General features: G+C 39.5%; 1 protein-coding gene and 1 long non-coding RNA gene across 5 annotated transcripts in view; both read right to left on the reverse strand.

Annotated features, from left to right (window-relative positions):
- LOC145510460 (uncharacterized) overlaps window positions 1–7,178 on the reverse strand; it is a 40,589-nt gene extending 33,411 nt beyond the window's left edge. Inside the window, exons 1-2 of the long non-coding RNA XR_014057035.1 lie at window positions 7,125–7,178; window positions 4,789–4,859 (exon numbers count right to left, since the gene is read on the reverse strand). This is a non-coding gene — a long non-coding RNA (uncharacterized LOC145510460). The remainder of the gene's footprint in view (window positions 1–4,788; window positions 4,860–7,124) is intronic.
- Window positions 1–23,195, reverse strand: part of KCNB2 (potassium voltage-gated channel subfamily B member 2) — a 435,594-nt gene that overhangs the window by 343,941 nt on the left and 68,458 nt on the right. The window lies entirely within an intron of this gene.

Raw genomic sequence — 23,195 nt, forward strand, 5'->3', positions numbered from 1 at the left:
AGAAGGGAGACTCATATGTCATATGTATAGAATCACTCATATTCCTCATAATATATTTCTTATTCTAGAATATTCACATATAAAATGGTTAGATTTCTCAGAAAAACCAAAGTCTCATACAGACACAATCCAGATACCATGGGAATAGGGAGGAATGAGGAGTCATTGTGTAATGGGTATAGAGTTTCAGTTTTGCAAGACAAAAAGAGTTCTGGAGATTGGTTGTATATTATGAATGTATTATACTAAATATTACTGCAATATATATACAAAAATAGTTTAAAAAAAAACAAGATCCTGCTGTACAGCAAGGAAATCCCATGGACAGAAGAAATTGGCAGGCTACAGAACATTTGGTCACAAAGAGTCGGACGTGGCTGAGTGACTGAGCACTGTATACCAAAATAACAACATTCACTAGTAATAAACTGTAATGGAAAAGAATCTGAAAAAGAATATATGTATGTATGTATAACCGAATCACTTTACCATACACTGAAACTAACTTAACATTGTAAATCAACTATACTTGAATAAAAAATGGTTAAGATAGTAAATTTTATGCTATGTGTTGCTGTTCAGCCACTCAGTGGTGTCCAACTCTGCAATCTCATGGACTGCTGCACGCCAGGCTTCCCTGTCCTTCGCTATCTCCTGGAGTTTGCTCAAATTCATGTCTGTTGAGTCCATGATGCCTTTCAACCTCTGTCACCCCCTTCTCTTCCTGCCCTAATTCTTTATGTTATGTGTATTTCAGCATAATTAAAATGAAAAAAAATCCAGATATTCACTTCTGCATTCAAGGGCCTAACACATGATGCACTGAGTTAGTATATCTGAAACAAAATACTATAGGGCTTGACAACCTTGGACAGCAATTGCTTCCCAAAGAGACGCTTTGGTTAGAAAGGGACATTAGGATTTATCACAGACAAATTCAAGAGGGCACAGAAATGCCTCTCTCTACTGCACTTGTTGGTTCATTTGAATCCCTTTATTTCCAGAGAGTTTAAGATCCATTCATTCCTTCTACTCAGCACTAATGATATTGTTGACATTGCAGAAGAGGGACTCAAGATTGAATCAGCACACACAGTAAACCTGCATGCTTCTTTCCAGTTTCTGCTGGAGGGGTACTTACTGGTCAGGTCTCTGAGTGGAACATCTAAGCTACTTGTTAAATCTCCTCTTCCGTGGCAATGCTTTATTGAACTGTTTTCCCAGTAGAGTAGTTAGAAAACTTTAATTATCTAAAGCAGAACAGGCCAATAGAAAGACGTGTAATTTAAAATTTCTACGTCACATTTCAATAATTTCAAGAATATAAGCAAGTGACATTAATTTGAATAGTACCTTTCATTTAAGACAATGTACTGAAAATTTTATTTCAATATGCAATCAATATAAAAATTTTTGTACAAGGTATTTCACGTTTTTTTTTTTTTTGACCAAGGTTTCAAAATTCAATGTGTATGTTCCACTTGTACCACATCTTCAATTCAGACCATCTACATTCGAAGGGTTCGGTAGTGACCGTATTGGACACCACAGCTATAAGTATCAACACATCCCATGAATGAATGTGCAAATCCTTTAAAATATCACATCAACAGAATGATTCTGAAATTTATTTAAATCTCACTTTTATTGTTGCAGTTTTGAAGTTATTTTAATTGTTGCCAAAAACAAATAGTGTCTGTATACCATGAAAATGCGGAACACATTTTTTTGAAGGATAAGATTCAGATGAAATAAAATTTTAAGATAATAAAGGAATGTTTTTGAAGTGAAAATGACTCAATCCTTTCTCTAGTACTTTGTCTCAGTATCAATAGAAAAACCATAAACACTGATTTTGGTTGAAATAATCTTTTATTAAAATCTAGTTTTTATCAGTGAGATGGATGTATGACAACACAGCAACATTCCTATATTTAAGCTAATATTGAGGATGAATTCCTTGACAAGAAAAAGAGAAGAGCTTCTCCAATTCAAAGGGGTGTTTGTCATTGTTGTTTAGTCTCTCAGTTGTGTGCGACTCTTTGTGACCCCCATGGACTGTAGCCCGCCAGACTCCTCTGTCCATGGGATTTTCCAAGCAATACTGGAGTGGATTGCTATTTCCTCCTCCAGGGAATCTTCCCCATCCAGGGATTAAGCCCATGTCTCCTGCACTGGCAGGCGGGAAAGCCCTGATTTGAAGGCTATGAGACCTTAAAAATTGTTGAGGGGGTGCTATTTGGTGTGATCTTGAATTGACTCCTCCCTTTCAAGGTCCTCCAGAAACTCGAATCATTTGTGATGCTTTAAGCTCATTTTCCTACCCATGGTGTGCAGCTCTCCAGGCTGGGGAGATAACGTCAGTCCGTATCGCCATCTTGGCAGGTATTTTTAGTTTCTCTGTCACATAGATGCAGCCACACAAGGGGCTGTAGGGAAGCAGCCGTGTGTGGAGTGGCTGCAGGATGCAAGTCTCCCTGCATCACTGCTGCTCTTCCAGACTGTGAGCCCCAAAGCTGTGCTCCCACATATTTAGGTGTCTCGCCAAGGAGCCTGAGAAGCTTAGATCATACTGTGTGTGTTTTCTAAAAAAAGGCTGTATTCCACACTCGCCAAAAGTCACTCTATTTTTAATTGGTTGTTTGTTTTTTTTTTTTTGAGGGGTGTGGGGGAATTCAGTGTCTGGGAAAACCACTAGATGGATCATGTAGAAGTGAGAGGAAGGGATGAAACCCAGATAACTGAGACCATCGGGGTCAGCTTGGGGAACATCTGTGAGCTCTAGAAACTGGTCTGAGTCCTTTCCCTTTCTCCCCTTGCCTCCAAGTTTCTCAGCTAGAAAACATCCACATGTCACCTTCTGCCTGCAGCCTGGGTACCCTACTTTGGACCAATTCTGTAGATACCATTTGACTTTTCAAGCTTTCAGCGGGTAAAGAATCCACCTGCAATGCAGGAGATGAGAGTTCAATCCCTGGGTCAGGAAGATCCCCCGGAGAAGGAAATGGCAACCCACTCCAGTATTCTTGCCTGGGAAATCCTATGGACAGAGAAGCCTGGCGGGCTACAATCCATGGGGTCACAAAGAGTTGGATATGAGTGAGCACACAAGAACAACAAAGTTTTTTTAAACCTATTTTCTCCCTTCCTAATCAAACCTTATCGCAGAGTTCCACCCACTGCCAGACAAACTGATAGGTAATCTCACAAATCTCCTTCTAACACTCCAGCCTTTCCTAGATGATAGTTCCTCCCCTGGTTTCAAAAGGAAACACCTATAGCTCCAGTTCCCCAAACAGAGCTGGGTGATCACTGATGCATGTTTCAGATGGAAGAGGGAGGCAGCCAAGGGAACATCATTTTAGGAAGGCAGGGCTTTGGGGCCCAAATCAGGTGGTACCCATTCTTCCATCCATCCCTAGAGAGGCTCAGAGGCCTCTCAGAAGGGCATGTTCAGTTCCCATGCCTGGTCATTACCATTCGGTCCTTACTTAGCTTCTAAGGTGAGCAGAAACCAGTGCATCTGACAGTTATAGTTCAGTAGAATGGAAACACAGAAATGGACACTAAACCAGGATTTCCCTGGTGGTCCAGTGGTTAAGACTCCTCACTTCTAATGCAGGGGGCACTGGTTTGATCCCTGGTTGGGGAACTAAGATCCCACAAGCCACATGGTGCAGCCCCATAATAAAATAGATAAATAAATAAAATGGACAGTAAACCATGGCTCCTCTTCATTAGTTGGCACTTTTACAATAGACCATTAATTTTTATTCAGTCACTATTTCACGAATTCGACTGCAGAAATCACATTAGAGCTGTAATCTGACCCAGGGTGTGAAGACACAGAACTTTGGGAGAGGAAGAAATTCTGGAAGCTCACAAAGGATGCCTGAGACCTAAGAAATTTATTTAAGCCCCTCCAAGCCTCCTCCATCTGGGCTTCCCAGGTGGCTCAGTGGTAAAGAACCTGCCTGCCAATGCAGGAGACAAAGGAGACTTGGATTTGATCCCCAAATGGGGAAGATCCCCTGGAGGATGAAATGGGAACCCACTCCAGTATTCTTGCCTGGAAAATCCCATGGACAGAGGAGCCTGGCAGGCTACAATCCATGGGTCGCAAACAGTTGGACATGACTGAGCACGAACACATACAGACCTTAAAAGGAGTGATCTGGCTATATGTGCTAACCTAGAAAGATGCTTATCACCTAGAAGCCTCCTCCAGCATTTCAGTGTAAGGCAAAGCATAGGAAGTACAGCCCTGAGGAAGTGGTGTCCTTCATACCAACCATGCCCAATACATTAAGCAAATGTTCATTAAGCTTCCTTCTGGTGCCAGGTGGAGCTTTAAGAGCTGGAAAGAGTCATAACCTGGACAGAGGGAATTCCTGTTCTCAAAGCCTTACATTCTAGTGGGAACTGGGAGACAGTAAATGAATAAAGAAATAGGAAAATTTCAGACAGTGCTACATGCCACAAAAATAAAACCAAATAATGTGATGGAAGAGAGAGGGGTTCTTTTACATGGTGGCATTAATTCTTAGTACAACACTGAGTGTTTCAATAAAGACTTGAATGGGGAAAAAAAAGGCCTAAAAACTGAAGAATTTTACATGGAGGCATTCTGGAACATATCTGACTTTGGTGGTTAAATCTGATAAATTTTAGAGACAAAAAAGCCTAGTGCAAGCCATTCTTCACACTCAGGAGGTGTCAGATGACTCTTCTGTTGTTAGCTTCCACCCCTCATAAATATGCCACTTCCACCACCAGAATCCATCTTACCTTTAAAATGCCAGCTCTGTTTCCACTCCACATCTACTTTTATGGCTATTCCACATTTTCACTTGAAAAATCTGAATGGCCAGGAAATAGAAGATGACAACTCAGAGAGGTCCTACACTTAATTATGACAAAATGTGTAAATTGAAAAGGAATCCTTTAACGCAAAATTTAAAAAAAGAGAAAGGGTGACAGACTGGCCCACTGAGCACTTTGAAATATCTTAATCTTTTCAAATAGCTCAGAGAAGCTTTTTACTCTTGTCAATAGGTAGATTTAGGTTTCAAGAACTAAGGATAATCATTGGGACAATCCGCACAGGGCAGCTGACATTCAACAGCAATACATTATTTTCTGTGTGAGTGAAACTTAAATTATCTTCTGTCCACTGACTTTATAAACTTATTAAAGCAGATTATGATACCTGAAGCTGTGAACTGAAGGACTCTAGTGAGGATGAATCTACTTGTCTTATCTTCCCTCTTTCATCTGTTCCTTTTGTTTTCATTCACTTTTTAAGTTGCTCTGGGTCTTCGTTGCTATGTGTGCTTTTCTCCAGCTGCAGGCGGCTGGGGCTACTCTTCGTGGTGGTGCATGGGCTTCTCATTGCAGTGGCTTTTCTGGTTGCAGAGCACAAGCTCTAGGCACATGGGCTTCAGTAGTGGCAGCTCCCGGGCTTTAGAGCAGAGGCTCAGTAATTGTGGCTCACGGACTTAGTTGCTCCTCAGTGTGTGGAATCTTCTCAGACCAGGGATTGAACCCATGTTCCCTACATTGACAGGTGGATTCTTATCCATTGTGCCACCAGTGAAGTCCTATTTATTCACTTTTTTGAAAAGAGTATGCTTCATGTGGGCCAAGAAAATTCAATTTATAAGTTAGGGTATCTTTTCTTTTTAAACCTTAGTAAATTTCTTATAAACTTTCCAAATTTTAGTCTATAATACAAGTAACCAGAGTTCACAGCCTACAATAAATACCTCTTTTCTACTATTATTTCTCAGTAACCCCCCCAAACATACCCAACCCTCAGCGGTTTGGTCTCTTATAGGGGAGAACTGCCTTTTTCAAAAAGTGACCAAAGAACCAGCTTATGCAAACCATCCCCTGCATGTTTGTGACCATGCAGATTCCAGGCTCTACCATGGTCAAAAGAATTAGATTTGGGTCCTGAAATCTGTGTTAAACCAGCACCTTGCATGCACGCTAAGTCGCTTCAGTCATGTCGAACTTTTTGCGACCCTATGGACTGTAGCCCGCCAGGTTCCTCTATCCATGGGATTTTCCAGGCAAAAATACTGGGGTGCATTGCCATGCTTTTCTCCAGGGGATCTTCCTGACACAGGGATCGAACCTATGTCTCTTTTGTCTCCTGCATTGGCAGATGGGTTCTTTACCACTAGTACCACTTGGAAAACCCTGGAAAACCAGCACCTTAGGTACTTTTCATGCAATTGAAAATTCAAACACTGGAGCATAAGATGAGCTTTGTATTCTATCTTGAGCCTGGCATGTCTCTCAGTTTATGATTTCAGAGCCAGGAAAAGCAGGGTTTAAAAAAAAAAAAAAAGACAGGACCACAGATTACCAAGTGCTTTCACATACAACACTCTATTTGATCCTCATAACCACCCTCAAAGGAGACAAAAGAGATCTTGGGATTTTTGTTAAAAGATAAGGGAACTGAGGTTCAGAGGAAAAAATAAATGATATGCCCACTGCATATAATTGGTAAGAGGCAGACTGAGGGCTAGATTTCAGGTCTTCCACAGAGTTCTGTGCCTTCCCCACCCACTCCAAACATGAAGTTCAAGGGACAGCTCACAGGTAGTGCTATGTGGGAAGAGGTTATGTTCATGGTTGTGAACTGCTGCTGCTGCCCCAGCCATGTCTATCACCTGGCCATGAGAGTTTTTCAGTGACAACACATAGTCCCTACTGCAGACTGAACGTGTTCCTCCAAAATTCATCCAGTAAGGCCCTAACCTCCAGTATTTGGAGATGGAGTCTGTGAGAGGTAATCAGGTTTAGATGAGATCATGAGGATGGGGTCCTCAGGATGAGATTAGTGCCCTTGTAAGAGGAGACATCACAGAGTTAGCTCTCTCATTCTCTCTACCATATGAGGGCTCAGTGAGAAGGTGACATTTTTTTGTTAGCCAGGAAGAGAGCTCTCACTAGACAGAATCCAACCATGCTGGCACTCTGACCTCAGACTTCCAGCTTCCAGAACCCTAAGGAAATAAATTTCTGTTGTTTAAGTTACACTGTCTACAAAATTTCGTTATGGCATCCCTAGCTGACTAAGACAGTCCTTGTTTCTTAGATATTTTTTGTACCTTAAAAGTATTTTGACATTCAGTCACCGAGGTTGTATGTTCCACTGTGTGGTCCTAAGTAATTATGATGTCTCTCCAGGTTTCCATGGAAACAGTGTCTCTTCTGAACATTTCTGTCAGGATGGAGTAGGGACAAGAAAGTATTCAAGAAGTGAAATAACTTGTTTCAGAAAGGACAGAACCTGTAGAAGATGGGCTTTGAGTATCTAGTCACAGGTGGCAGATTCAAAGTACCCTGAAGCAATTCTCTTTGTTTAAGCTATACAAGAGCATGCACCCCTATAAACACCCTTTCTCTAGAAAACAGGGCAAGAACTAATATCAAATAATTTGCAACTATCATGTACTAGTATCTCTCCCATGTCTGATCCTGTATTTTACTGTGTGATGTTGTTTAGTTGTAAGAACAACATGGCCAGGTGGGGAATATTTATTTAACAACAAGAGAAACCAAGTTTCAAAGTTACAAACCTTGCCTGCATTCACAGAGCTATTCTTGCAGAGCTAGAATCTGAACCTAAATCCTCTCTGAGCCTATCTTTAACATCATGCATTGACCCTTCAGAACACCAACAAAAATTCTTCAATGGCAGGAGCTATGATGAAGAAATACATCAGAAATAAGTCTGAAGGTGTTTCCTTCCTATTTGGCGTTTAGTCAATCTCCAACAAAACTATTTTTATGCCATCAACAGTGCTGGGAGAAGAGACTGTGATGGTATCAGAAATAAGAACTACTTAATGCAGACTGTACATTACACACTGTTACAAGAACAAAACTAGTTTGCATCAATGGTGTGACTTGGTACATTTCCCTGCCTGTCCTACCAGGAAGACAGGCAACATTTCTACAAGAGAATTTGTGCCAACCGACTAAAATTAGATCGTCCACATTTATGCTTTGAGTTGGTGTCATTATCTCAGTGGCAGTGTGGGAGTTTAAACCCGTAATCTCTGTGTATTTAGAACGGATAAGACCTGATTTGCATAACTGCAAGAGCTCAAGAAACCACTTTGCCACATTACTTCATTCTGGTGATGAATTTTCAATGTGGACCGTTCAGAATTCCTCAGGAGAGGAAAGGAACTCTACTAATTGAATGACTGATGCACCAACTGACAGCAACTAGAAAGTCCAGCATTGAATGACATCAGCGTTACAATGTGGTTCTATCGAATGTGTGGATAGGAGTTTCAGGAATTCCAGAATGGCTAGTGAGATGAAGTTTACTTCTGACAGCATGCTGACACTGAGGCAGTACGTCTCACCAGTTGGGCACACTCCGCAGATGGCCAGATCTTAATACAGAACAAAGGGATTTTATTTTCACATTTTTTCCTCCTAAGTCAAATGCTGCAGAAACATAGGGCAAATGAGAAACATTTTTTATAACCACATTACACAAAGCATCATAATCTGTCAGTGACTCAACCACATATTGGATAACAGTGTGAAAGGTATTTAAAACTTTTTCTTGAGGAATATAAATTCATACTCATCATAGGCACAGTAGCAGATTTCCTAGGAATTTGCAGAGGCCAAATGTGATAGCTCATTTTTTTTTTTTTTTTTTTGCCTGTTATGACTGAATTCAGCTGCAAGATAATTGCCTATTCATAATCCACTATTTTTACTTTAGGTTTCAGTTTATCTTTCTAAATTCAGATTCACTCTGTCTGGTCATAGTGTAGAAAACATTTTAATGTTACAGTGGGACAGAAACAAATTAGTCCATATGTAGCTATGGGGAAGTTCTTGATCCACTGTCATTTAGTTGCCTGTTACTCTATAATGCTGTGTGTGTGTGTGTGTGTGTGTATGTGTGCACACGTGCACACGTGTGTGAATAAAATGACATTCACTTTATAGAGATACTATTTCAACAGGGAACCATATCTTTTAACAACACCATTATGTCTAATTTTCCAAAACAGTGTTAAAACACAGAGAATCTAACTCTGAAATCTACCTAAAAGAATATTCCAGCTTTTCTCACACTGCACTTTATTAAAAAAATGTAATTCTTTAGTAAGTTAAAACTTAAAAACGCCAAGGAGTTCTAAGGACCAAAATAATCCTTGCCTCAGGAAAAATCAATGATTTCATCTAGCAGTATTCAGACATCCACTCTACCTCCACAAAACCCAAGGCAACTGCTTCTATTTATCTTGTTCTAGACTTTGACCCTGACACCTGGCTGCCAGGCACTGCCTGGTTCAATGTGTTGAGCTTCACTAAGAAGATTTGAATTAGAACTATATTTTCAGAGGAGCATGTTTCAAACCCCTATAGTACATTCCATGAAATAATTTGCTTAAAAGAGATGGAAAACTTCAGGAAGGAGGAAATGGGGGCAAAATTTAATCAGTTGGAAATGACAAAGAACTGGATGTGATAACTTCTAAAAATTCAGCAGCAAGTCTTCAATGAAGTTTTATTTCCCTGTGTTTTCAAGATGATGTTGTCCACGTTTACATTACCAAAAGGTCAGTAGAGTGAATCATGAGTTATTCTTCACCCAGAATCCAGAATGGCTGAATCCTTCAATCTCAGAACAATAAGGAACTTTATATATGCTAGCAAATTAAGTTTGGACAGGCCAACAGTCAGGTTTTCTGTGTAAATACTTAGGGTTGTTGGAACAGCTATGTATTGAGAAAAGTCACAGAATATATTGATGATGAGTTTTAAGTAAAACATGGGACTGATAATAACATTGCTTTGGGTATACGAGAGTTTCTGACATTCAGATAGTATCTTTTAAGTTTATATGCTCCATTTCATTTGAACTCAATAATAGGTGAGGTTATTTTTTTCTACTTTAAATTATAGTTAATATTTAGTAAGTTTTTAAACATGTTACAGGCACATTTATTAATTAGTTTACTAATTAATTAGTATCATTTAATCCTTACCACAATCCAATCACCCCCATTTGCAAATGAAAAAAGAGCGGATTGGAAAAGATCAATGGATTTCTCAAAGTCTGGCCACCTAGGATATTAAGTCCAACTGGAGTGAGCTGAGGCCTAATATTTTCTACTTTCATACATAACAAGTATAAAGCAAAAAGTTAAAACTGAAAGAACCATACTATGATCTTCAGGTGTTGCAAAATGAAAGGTTCATTGCAATGAAAGCTGTCCCTTCCCTCGTCACTTGTAAAGAGCCAGTTGCAAAGCAGAAGTCTACACAACCCAATTTGCATCCATTCATGTTGCCAAATGAGTCATGTGTGATTCACAAGGCAAGGGAGCCCTGCTCATAACAGGAAGTATAGATTATTAAAAGATTACATATTGCACAAAATAAGTATTACCTATGACTAAATGTTGATAGATTCAGGTATGGGGCTTCAATATGCCAGGGTCTCCAAAACCCAAGAGTTGCAAGCTTGAAAGTGGTGAGCCCAACTCCAATCTCAGGGTAGTGTTTGGAAACAGTGAGTGTATGTGTGTGTAAGTGTGTGTGTGTGTTTGTGCACGTGTGCTCAGTCGCTCAGTCATGTCCTACTCTTTACGACTCATGGACTGTATCTCACAAGGCTCCTATGACCATGGAATTTTCCAGGCAAGAATACTGGAGCAGGTTGCCATTTCTGACACCAGGGCTCTTCCCAACCCAGGGATCAAACTCACATCTTTTGCATTGGCAGGTGGCTTCTTTACCATTGCGCCACTTGGGAAGCCTTTGGAAACAAGAGTAACCTCATCCATATTAAAAAGATTTCTTTATGTTGATTACCTCTGTAAGTGTATTGGCAAAATTAATATTGCTATCTATTTTGGAATAGCAGTCAACTCTGAAAATGATGTTTTAATAGTAAGCATATGCCTAATTGTCAGGAACTTATAAGAAAATACTAACAACATTCTGAGAATTGAAATATGGTCTCAGTTTTAGGATTTATACCACATGCTTTCCCTTTATTCAGTGCTCCATACTCCCTACAAAATGACAGATACACGAATTTACAGTAGTCTCAACATACACACCTTGATTCTTCCAGCAAATCTACTGTTAATCAGTGCCAGTGACGAAAGCAATGTTCTAAAGGTGGTTTCTTAAATCCAAGGCAGTCTGTCATTACCAATTTGAGACAAAACCATTTTCCTGACAAATCTGATCTCACTGGATTTGGCCTAAATCACCCTGTTATCCTCTCATGACCCAAGCTGTCAGTCTTATTCTTGTATGTTTTAAATTACCAAAATCCTGTGTTATGTAAACCGTTTGTCTTCTGAACTTACCCAATCTAATTGTTGACTTGTCTTCATTTTCCTTTTGGAATGATTTTATTTTTAACTTAATGATGTCTTAATTCTTTACCTTCATTTTAAAAGGAGCTAAAAATAGACTTACATCATATGGTTGGTTCTGAGGACTGATGAGTTAATATATTTGTAAAGTGCTTAGAACCATGCCTTGTATATAGGAAGTGCTGTATAGTTTTTGGTTATTATTATTGTTATTATTAACTTGCCAACATCCGCTGGATCACAGAAAAAACAAGAGAATTACAGAAAAATATCTACTTCTGTTTCATTGACTACACGAAAGCCTTTGACTGCATGGATCATGATAACTGTGGAAAATTCTTAAAGAGATGGGAATACCAGACCACCTTACCTGCCTCCTTTGAAACCTGTATGCAGGCCAAGAAGCAACAGTTAGAACCAGACATGGAACAATGAATTGGTTCCAAATCAGGAAAGGAGTACGTCAAGACTGTATATTATCACCCTGTTTATTTAATTTATATGCAGAGTACATCATGTGAAATGCTGGGCTGGATGAAGCACAAGCTGGAATCAAGATTACAGGGAGAAATATCAATAACCTCAGATATGCAGATGACACCACTCTTATGGCAGAAAGCAAAGACGTACTAAAGAGCCTTTTGATGAAAGTGAAAGAGGAGAGTGAACAAGTTGGCTTAAAACTCAGCATTCAGAAAACGAACATCATGGCATCTGGTCCCATCACTTTATGGCAAATAGATGGGGAAACCATGGAAACAGTGACAGACTTTATTTTCTTGGGCTCCAAAATCACTGCAGATGGTGATGGAAGCCATGAAATTAAAAGACACTTCCTCCTTGGAAGAAAAGCTATGACCAATCTAGACAGCATATTAAAAAGCAGAGACATTACTTTGCCAACAAAGATCCGTATAGTCAAAGCTACAGTTTTTCCATTAATCATGTATGAATGTGAGAGTTGGACTATAAAGAAAGCTGAGCGCTAAAGAATTTATGCTTTTGAACTGTGGTGCTGGAGAAGACTCCTGAGAGTCCCTTGGGCTGCAAGGAGATCAAACCAGTCAATCCTAAAAGAAATCAATCCTAAATAGTCTTTGGAAGGACTGATGCTGAAGCTCCAATACTTTGGCCACCTGATGTAAAGAACTGACTCATTAGAAAAGACCCTGATGCTGGAAAAGATTGAAGGCACGAGGAAAAGGGGATGACAGAGGATGAGATGGTTGGATGGCATCACCGATGGACATGAGCTTGAGCAAGCTCCAGGAGTTGGTGATGGACTGATAAGCCTGGCATGCTGCAGTCCATGAGGTCACAAAGAGTTGGACATGACTGAGCAACTGAACTGAACTGAATGTTATTATTAGGCTTCTCTAGTATCTCAGATGGTAAAGAATCTGCCTACAATGCAGGAGACCCTGGTTTGATCCCTGGGTCAGGAAGATCTCCTGGAGGAGAGCATGGCTACCCACTCCAGAATCCTTGCCTGGAGAATTCCATGGACAAAGGAGCCTGGCGGGCTATGGTCCATGGTGTAGCAAAGAGTTGGACACAGAAATGTTATTATTACCACAATTGCAATAAGAGATCACACCTCTGTTCTTTTGCTAGGCATGATTTGTTTTGAAAATTTCAGGAAGAGACATATTAATTCACATCTAGGCTTTTAAAAATAATACTTGGTAAACACAAACAAGAAAACATATGAAATGAATCTTCATAGCATCATCAATTAAATCATCAAAAGTCAAGATTTTGTATCAAACTTTGTTCATAGCTTGGAGTCCAGTTTGCCAGCACACCAGTTAGAAGATGAGATCTCACCAATTTAAGCAGGAAGACTGGACTGTTAAACCCTTGAAGCTGAGGTGGTCATATTTCAGTAGAGCATATACTATTCCAGAGGTGATCTGAAGTGCTTTAAGAGTCATCTTCTCTTCTCTTCCCTCCAACAATTCCCTGCTCTGATCTCTTCCTCTTCATTGAGGTGTAGATTTTCCCCTGTTGTCTTATCATAACTCTATGGATAGAAAGGTCATCAAATTCTTTTTTTTTTTAGGTATAATTAATTTATTGTATTTTAACAGAGCAAGAAAAAACTATTTTAGGTTTTTAGGCTCTTTTATATAAGGAAAAAGAAGCTGTCCAGGATTGCAACCTGTGGACCTACTCCATGTAAATTGCAGCCCCTGGATCACAGAGTTCTGGATGAATGGCGCCCTGTATGTAATGAGGCAACACTGAATACATCTAGATGACAATGTTTTATTCCATTGCAGACTGTAATGAAAAGTGATGGAGATAAATGCTCACTTGTGCATGGTACTTGATGGTCTACAATATTTTACAGATTTTCCAAGAACTGCAAATAAAATTATACTAAACTGAGCCTAACTGGCATTGTAGCATAAATATTAAATATTTCTTTCTTGCTGTTTTTTTGCCTGATACCAGATTTTATAGTACATTACAACTCTGATTTCATCTGTGTCTGGTGGCTCAGGTGGCAAAGAACTTCCCTGCAATGCAGGAGACCTGGGTTCAACCCCTGGGTTGGGAAGATCCCCTGGAGGAGGGCATGGTTGCCCACTCCAGTATTCTTGCCTGGAGAATTTCATGGACAGAGGAGCCTGGCAGGTTACAGTCCATGAGGTTGCAAAGAGTCAGACACAATTGAGCAACTAACACCTTCACTTTTCACGGTAGCTTATGTTCAAGCACAAGTAAAAGGCAGAGGAAAACACATTAATAACACTTATCGTAGGTAAACTGTTGTACATAATGGGAAAAACAAATAAGATTACAAACCCTGATGTTGACATCTATTATGCTACATGTTTTACTTTGTTTTGTTTATTGAAGTATAGTTGATTTGCAATATTGTGTTAGTTCTGTGTGTGCACCAAAGTGACAGTAATACTTTGGGTTGGCCAATAATGTCACTCAGATTTTTCCATAAGATGCAATGGAAAAACCCAATGAACTTTTTGGCCAACCCAACATATATGTCTAAATATCTATTTGTTTTCAAATTCTCTTCCCTTATAGGTTATTATAAAATATTGGGTATAGTTCCCTGTGCTATAAGGTACATTATCTATTTAATAGATAGTAGTGTGTTTATATTAATCCCAAACTCTTATGCTACATTTTTGAATTAGAAGGAATGAAGTTTGTTTTTTTGTTTGTTTTTTTGTAGTGGGCAACTGTAACATAGTTTATAAAGAAACTTCTTGGAAAAATGTTAACTGAAATTTTATAAATCAAATTAACTGAAAAATACTCTGAAAGTTTATTATTTTTCAGCATTACTTTTTAAAATGACTTTTAAAAGCAAATAATTATCACCTAATACCATGTTTTCATATGTGTGTATGCACTTGTGAGTATGTGTGAGAGGGAGAGAGAGTGTGTGTATGGGTGTGTGTAGGACTTATTTGTCCTAAAAAACACAGACCCAGCTTATAGCTTTGGTTCTTTCACCAACTAGCCATGTGATCCTGAATAACTTTTCTTAAATATTTTTGGATTCAGTTTCTTCATCTGTAAAATTAAAGGGGTTTTGAACCATAAACTCCAAGATTTCTCTTCATTTTAATACTCCATGAAACAATTCACCTAACTCCCACCACATCTCTCAAGCTTCAAGTTATACATCCATTGTAGAAAATTACCTATTTTATATAATTGTACCAAATTATGAATGGCTACAGAAAATCAATTGTTTGTACATTTTGCTCCTCCTTATAACAATCTCTGGATGACTGGCATCTTATGATAACTTTAAGTTCGATGGGCCAGGTCATGAAGCTCAGAGCAGGTTCCTGGTTTTGAGATAATTTATCTGCACAGTGATGTCTAGCATCCAGCCCCTTGACTTGTGTCTCATCCTTTCCTTTTCCAAACACTATCTCCTCTAATCTTCTGAGGGAACACATTCCAATTGTCATTTTCTGTTAGACTGCTTTGCCGTCTTCTTTGATCCGCTCAGCTTCTCAGTGTTAGCAGCGCCCTCAGGGTATTTCCTGGGCTCCCTTCTTTCTGTCTACACTGACATATTCCAGCTGCTAGACTGACCCCAGCAAGCGTCTCTAACTCACATCCTCTGTTTCTCCAGCTCCAGCTCCACTACTCCCATCCAAGGCCTGAGCACTGCTCACTTACCTATGTCACAGCCTCCAAACATTCTCTCTGCTGCTCCTCTTGCCTTCCTAAAGTCTACTTTCCCCCAGTAGCCAGAGTGTATTAAAAGTTTGAATCAGATCTCATCACATCCCTGCTTTAACACCATCTCATGTCTACCCACTGCAGTCAAAACCAAGCCCAGTCAAGTCCTTGGCTGACTGCTCTGTGTTATCTGGTCTCCTCCCACCTCTCTGATCATTCTCATTTCCCCATCCAGGTCACCCTTGTCTCTACCAGGAATGGCCACCCCACTGAGCCTTCTTTTCACTTAAGCCTTTGCAATCATACAATTTGCATAACAGATTATTTCAGTTTATATTTCTTTGGTACTACTTGATCAATTTGTAAATTTACTTCAAGCCCTCTGCCTTTTTTCAATTGTTAGGTTAGTGTTCCTCTTGTTATTTTGAAATACTAGGGATATGACATCTTTATAGTTTCTGTTGGAAAGCTAGTCTTAAAAATTATGATTTTTATATTCCTATAAAAATAAATTCAACTTAATTACTGCCTTATCTATAATTTTATGCTCACCTGCCATCATTTACAACTTCACTGAGATACACATCTTGACAGAGACAAGTTGAAAGTGGAGAAAAGATTCATTTGGAGCATTTCTTTCCAATGAAATTGGCCTACAAGTAAATTAATTTGTGTGATATAAAAGGCTTCCCCACAATCTTTTTGAAGCAGTTTTCAACCACTCCACTTAATACATCTCTCATAGTGTATGCATATAACATCTAATTGGTGACAGACATTTCTTTCCTTAGTAACAACTTAGAAAGCTCTTCTAATAGGCCCACGTGGCTCGCTTGAAGTAATTATTCCCTTCTTCTCCCAAGAAAATTCGTTAAGGCCACGTGATGAGTTTCCCCATAGTTAAAAGTTTTCATGTTTCAGATTTGTACTAGTGACACAAATGGACCCAAAGAACAAAACCAAAAGCTGTCACCACCACAAAAGCCCGAATGATGTCTTGTGCGGAGCCCCAGTGCAGCTGAGACGCCAGCCAGCTGTCTGGGAATGAGATGACCCTGTGGGCACTGCCATTGCCATGACATCCCAGCTGTGCTGTGTCAGGCTTGCTAACAAGCACAGCAGCAATGCGATGGGGTGTTGCATTTCTTCCTGACATTCCCCCTAAGCGACTTTTTACAGCCTCCTTCTATTAACTTCATCTCCCAGCCTTGTGCTGCAAGTACTTTCTTATTGCAAATTTGAGAGGCACACAGCATGGTGAACCCTACTTAGGCTGATTGGCTGTCTCCACAGTGACAGCACGACAGGAACCAAAGAAAATATTCTGAGCAAAACTTGCTGCTAAAGTCATGAGAACAAGAGAAAACCAACTTGGCATCAAGATGCAGTCACAGAAAGCTTGTCAAGAATGTTGAAAACCATTTTCTCCTCCTTCACAGAACATAGGAAAAGGTGTGATTGATGGCTAGTTCATAAAATCATGAAAGATACACTCTTTTAAAAAACCATGTTCTTTCCTCAGCATTCTAATCCCTGATGGCGATGACCTTTGGAGTTTAAGTGAAAGAACACAAAATTAAAAACTGTAAAAATGATCTGGGGAAAAACACAGAATTAATTGCCAAAAATGTTCACTTAAACAGGTACTGAGGGATTAATTAATACATCTAATTGAAAGGCATTTCTAAGCAATTAAAGTGTTCATAGTTCTTTGCTAGGTGATTTTGAGGAAAAGTATATAGCTTTCATTATTTGAGGACCTTATATGAACTTATATGTAAGTTCAGTTCAGTTCAGTTCAGTTCAGTCACTCAGTTGTGTCCGACTCTTTGCGACCCCATGAATCGCAGCACGCCAGGCCTCCCTGTCCATCACCAACTCCCAGAGTTTACCCAAACTCATGTCCATTGAGTCGGTGATGCCATCCAGCCATCTCATCCTCTGTCGTCCCCTTCTCATCCCGCCCCCAATCCTTCCTAGCATCTGGGTCTTTTCCAGTGAGTCAACTCTTTGCATCAGGTGGCAAAAGTATTGGAGTTTCAGCTTCAACATCAGTCCTTCCAATGAACACCCAGGACTGATCTCCTTTAGGATGGACTGGTTGGATCTCCTTGCAGTCCAAGAGACTCTCAAGAGTCTTCTCCAACACCACAGTTCAAAAGCATCAATTCTTTGGCGCTCAGCTTTCTTCACAGTCCAACTCTCACATCCATACATGCCCACTGGATAAACCATAGCCTTGACTAGATGGACCTTTGTTGGCAAAGTAATGTCTCTGCTTTTTAATATGCTATCTAGGTTGGTCATAACTTGCCCTAATTCTTATTCCTACAACAACCCAGCAAAATTGGTATCATTTGTCTCATTTTACAGAGGAGGGGACTGAGGCTCAAAAATAACACAGAGGCTCTTAAATGTGCTGCTAAGTCACTTCAGTTGTGCCTGACTCTTTGTGACCCTATGGACTGTAGCCCATCAGGTTCCTCTGTCCATGGGATTCTCCAGGCAAGAATACTGGAGTGGGTTGCCATGCCGTCCTCCAGGGGTCTTACAAACCCAGGGATCAAACTTGTATCTCTTCTTTTGCATTGGCAGGTGGGTTCTTTACCACTGGCATACCACATCCTGAAGTTGAACTCAGGGCTTTTGTTTTTCTTGCCATTGACTCCTTCTGCCATATCATACTGTTTCTCAAAATAAGATATAAAAACCAAACAACATGCTCTCTATCTTAGTGGAAGACATACACAGACACATTAAAAATAGATTGGAGACTACCTCTTAACTTAATTCACACAAAAACCCTATTAAAAATCATTATTAAGACTATCTTAAAGATGAAAAAACTGAGGTACAGAGAGAGGATTCATAACTTGCTCAAGGGCCTATAGGTATTCATATCCTAGAGCGGCTCTAACAAAGTATTGCAAACCAGGTGGCTTAAAACAACAAATATCTGTTCTCTCCCAGTTCTGGAGGCTGTTAAGTCTAAAATCAAGGTGCCAGTGGGGCCAAATTCTAGGGGAGAATCTATTTCATGTCTTTTTCCTATCTTTTCCTATGCTGCTACAATCTTTGGTATTCTTGTGTAGATACATGACTCCAATCTCTGCCTTCATGGTCACATGGGGCTCTCCCTACGTCTTTTCACATCATCTTCCTTTCCTGTCTGTCTCTGTGTCTCCTCTTCTTATAAGGACACCAGTCATGTTGAATGAAGGGCCAGCTTACTCCAGAATGAACTCAGCTAATTACATCTGCAGTGACCCTATGTCTAAATTAGGTCACATTCTGAGGTTGCAAAAGGTGGTGAATTTCCAGAGGTTGCTATTCAACCTAGTACAGCTAGTAAGTTGTGAAACCAGGAGTCCCTCTGGCTCAGAGTCCGTGCTTGTGAACACCGTGCTCTGATACCTCTCCAAAACATCAGAAATGACCATCAGCAAAGCATGACCCACTCCTGCATTGGTGGCATAAGCACGTTATGAGATTGTGTGGCAGGTGACATGTGAATGGAAACTGGAAAGATGAATAAGACATCCACTTTCAGTAAATAGATATGGAGGTAATGGATAATATCTAAGAGGAGGACCTCGCCTTATAGTCCAGTGACTAAGACTCTGTGCTTCCAGTGCAGGGGACATGGGTTCCATCTCTGGTTGGGAGTCCATCCCTCGATCCGACATGTCACAACTAAAGATCCTGCATGCCACAATGAAGATCAAAGATCCTGCATGTCACAACTAAGACCCGGCACAGCCAAATAAATAAATGAAAATATTTTAAAGATATTCGAGGAGAGAACTGCTAAGTAAGGTACATGATTGGGCAGGAGTACATTGTGTTTGAGACAGCATGGCCAGAGCACACTTGGACACAGTGAGTGGTGCAGGGGTGGGGCAGTGTTGGGAAAGAAAGGGTGGATACTACGGTTGAAAAGAAGATTGAGAAAAAATGATGGAGGACCTCATATATCAGGCTAAGGCATTTGGATTCTGCCTTATAGACCACTTGGAGCCATTAATGAGAAGTGACACATCACACATATGCCTTAATACAGTATATCCCCTACATACGAATCTTCAAGTTGCTAACTTTTAAAGATGTGAACGTGCCCCTGTATGTCAGCTGTTGTACTGTACTGGTGTACTTTTCACAGTATTGTAGTGTAAGATTAAAATGTTTTATTTATTTTTTGTGTTTGTTCTTTATGTATTATTTGTGTAAAATGTATTATAAACCTATCACAGTACAGTACTATATAGCCTATTGTACTTGTTGGGTACCTAGGCTAACTTTGTTGGACTTAAAAACAAATTGGACTTATGAACATGCTCTCAGAACAGAACTCATTTGTATGTAGGGGATTTACTATATAATTATTTGGGAATACTATTTAGGAGGCTATATAAAGATGTTCAGAAGCTAAATTCCAGAGGTAAAACTCTAGAAGATAATGTGTTTGGCTGAAGGGAATAAGAGAAGGCTGGAATATACATTCAGTTTACAGGAGATATGGCCTGATGGCCAATGACTAGTATGGCTTTCTTTGGCATGCTTTATCACAGAGGAAATGAAATCGACTAAACTATCTGTGGCAGATTAAAGATCCCCACGAATTCTTTGATACACCTTCCATCTAGAGAAAGGTTTATGTTCCATCTAGAGAAAGACATCTAGCTTCCATCTAGAGAAAGCCATGCTCATTCATGCCTCCTTTCCTTGATGTCGGGTCAGCTCCATCATGTGCTGGGATTTCTGAGGCTAAGTCATTAGAAGCTTTGAAGTTCCCATCTTGGCTTCTTGGAAGGCTTACTCTGGTACACTGGAATTGCCATATAAAAAGTATGACAATACTACTGGAGAGATGATGTGGAAAGACTCAAAAATTACACGGAAAAGGAAGGGAGCCTGTATGATTCCAGGCTTCCAGCTGTTCCCATGAAGGTGCCAGGTTTGTAAGCAAAGACCACTCACAATTGCCAGCTGAATTTTACCAGCTGACCTCAGTTGATGCTGCCTGATATGATGAAGACCTGCCAAACCATGCCCTGCCAGCATTCCCAAACCATGAAGCTGTGAGTCAGAATAAAATGGTTGTTGCTGAATACCACTGCTGTTTAGGATAGTTTGGAAAAGATAACTGGAACTCACCCATAAAATGGGATGGCATGATTCATTTAATCTCTCACACAGATGTTATGTACAGCTAAGTGAACAAATATGAAGACAGGTGACAGAAATCAAAATAATTTGAAATGTACATTCATCCTTTGATTAAAATTCAGCAGGGCAGCAAATATTCTAGTAGTGATTCAGTAGTGGATACCAGTGGAAAAAATTCTACTTATCGTGTTACGCAACTCAAAGGAGGGAAAAGAATGAAAACAAAATTCTGATTGCTTCCCCAAATTTAGTTGAGTACAATCACGACAGACCACTCAGTTACCAAGACTTAAATGCCAAGGTTCATTTTCTCTTAAATTGTTTTAAAAATGGCTGGAGCTGCCTAATATCAGTTATTAGTACAAAGAATAGAGCTTCTAAGCTAAATAGAACATTCTGCATTTCAGGAATGATAACAAAGCTTTTCCAGGGCTTCCACCCACACACACAGAATGAACAAAAATAGAGCCTGTCTGGAAAAGTACAAGCCTTCATCTACTGGCTTGTTGACCAAACTTCAGCTGCAATTCTGTGGACCTAAGCAAGTTAAAATAAACCCACAAATTTGGTGGTGCTTGTGGTAAAGAACCTGACTGCTAATGCAGGAGATGTAAGAGACATGGGTTTGAATTCCTGGGTCGGGAAGATCCTCTGGATGAGGAAATGGCAGCCCACTCCAGTATTCTTGACTGGAAAATCCCATGGACAGAGGAGCCTGGTGGGATACAGTCCATGGGGTTGCAAAGAGCCAGACATGACTGAAGTGACTTAGCATGCATGTGGAGCTTCAGTTCATGACTCCTTTTCCTCATTAGTTGCCTACCAACGTCATTTAGGATTGTTACCACTCTCAACAAATTGTTTCTATGTTAGCATGTCCAACACTAAAGCAGATTTCCAGCTATCCAGGTCAAGAAACCAACATATTTCAGGAGTTAAGATTTGCCTTGCGAGGATAATAGTCATGTTTCCAGTATTTGGTAGCATGCCTGAGTATTTGCCTTTAAACATTTATCAGTGAAAATTAAGTCACCAATCAAGTTATAATGGGTCAAACTGCTATCTAGCAGTCAGTGTAGGGCTGAGTCTTCAACTCCATATGTAAGTGGTTAGATTTTCAACCTAGAGAAGTTTAATTCATCACCTCAATATCACCACCAAAAAGAAGCTAAGAACATTTATAACCACCGCTTCCTACATTACCATTTGTCGAAAAGTCCATGCCTCTAATTCTGCCTCCTTTTCCAAACCCACATGGTTCACAATCCTCCCCTTGCTCTAAATCATTAGAGGCAAATGCTAATTTATAGAGGTCTTATCATTGTATTTTTTATACTCTCCACTGGAATGTACATTAACAACTTAATTATCAAAGTTTTATCTTTAGGATCACTTCATGAGAAAGAGTGCTGATTAAAGAGAATCCTTTGCTGGCAAATATAAGGCCAATGTAATTGACACACATGGTGAAATTCAAGTACATTGATTCCTACTGAGAGATAAAATTATGATTAAGAGAATGCTTAATGAAATGCTCTTAATTTGTCAACTAAAGCATATAAAGGATAATTAGTGATATGCTGATACTCTTTCTTTTTATAGGTATTAATACAATATTAAGACCAAAACACAGGATTTGTTGTAACTAGAACATATGATCTTTATTTCTTTTTTAGTGTTTGTGACTTGGAGGCTACTCACTGGCTCCAGTAGTTCTAAATTAATGATGAATTTTAGAACCTTGGTTTCATGACCTTAATATTCTCATGAGGTCAGAACAATCTTAACCATATCATTAGAGCTGATCCACCCAATAAAGTTTTTCTAACAATGATTTGATGAAGAAAATAGTCTCTCTGTAAGGTTTAACTTTCAAGAAGCTGGGACAGATTTAAAGAAAGACTACAAAGCCAATTTCTATATTGCAAGGATATTTTCATTGAGTAGTAGATTTTTGTTTTCAAAAAAATTTTATGTAACTTTTTTATTGTGCCCTGATGACATATAGATGCTTTAGCTAAAACAAAACAAAACAAAAACAAAAACCCAAACTGTAAGTAGATTCTACACTTGCACATTTTTAATGCAATAGCTCGATATTGTCATTTATAAAAAGGAAACATGCCAGCTTCAGACAACATACAAATGGGAATAGGTTGGCTGCATGGCAGCACTCCTGCAACACTGGGGCCAGTAGTACAGGCAATAACATCAGCAGAAAATCCTTAGAAGGTAAACCACATGCTGATCCGGGCATCACATTTTGATACCATGTATATGATATTTGGAAAATTCCAAAAATTAGGCATAGTGAATACCAATGGCAACAGCAGATGAGTTCTTTAGCTCAACACAGAAAATACAATACAGTGGGTTGGCCAAAAAGGTCATTCAGACTTTTCCCTATGATGGTATGTAAAAACCTGAATGACCTTTTTGGCCAACCCAATAAAAAGCTATATCATGAGCCACTTT

Source organism: Giraffa tippelskirchi, chromosome 6 (genome assembly GCF_054371585.1).
Source record: "Giraffa tippelskirchi isolate mGirTip1 chromosome 6, T2T-mGirTip1v1.2.pri, whole genome shotgun sequence".
In the NCBI taxonomy this organism is placed as follows: Eukaryota; Metazoa; Chordata; class Mammalia; order Artiodactyla; family Giraffidae; genus Giraffa; species Giraffa tippelskirchi.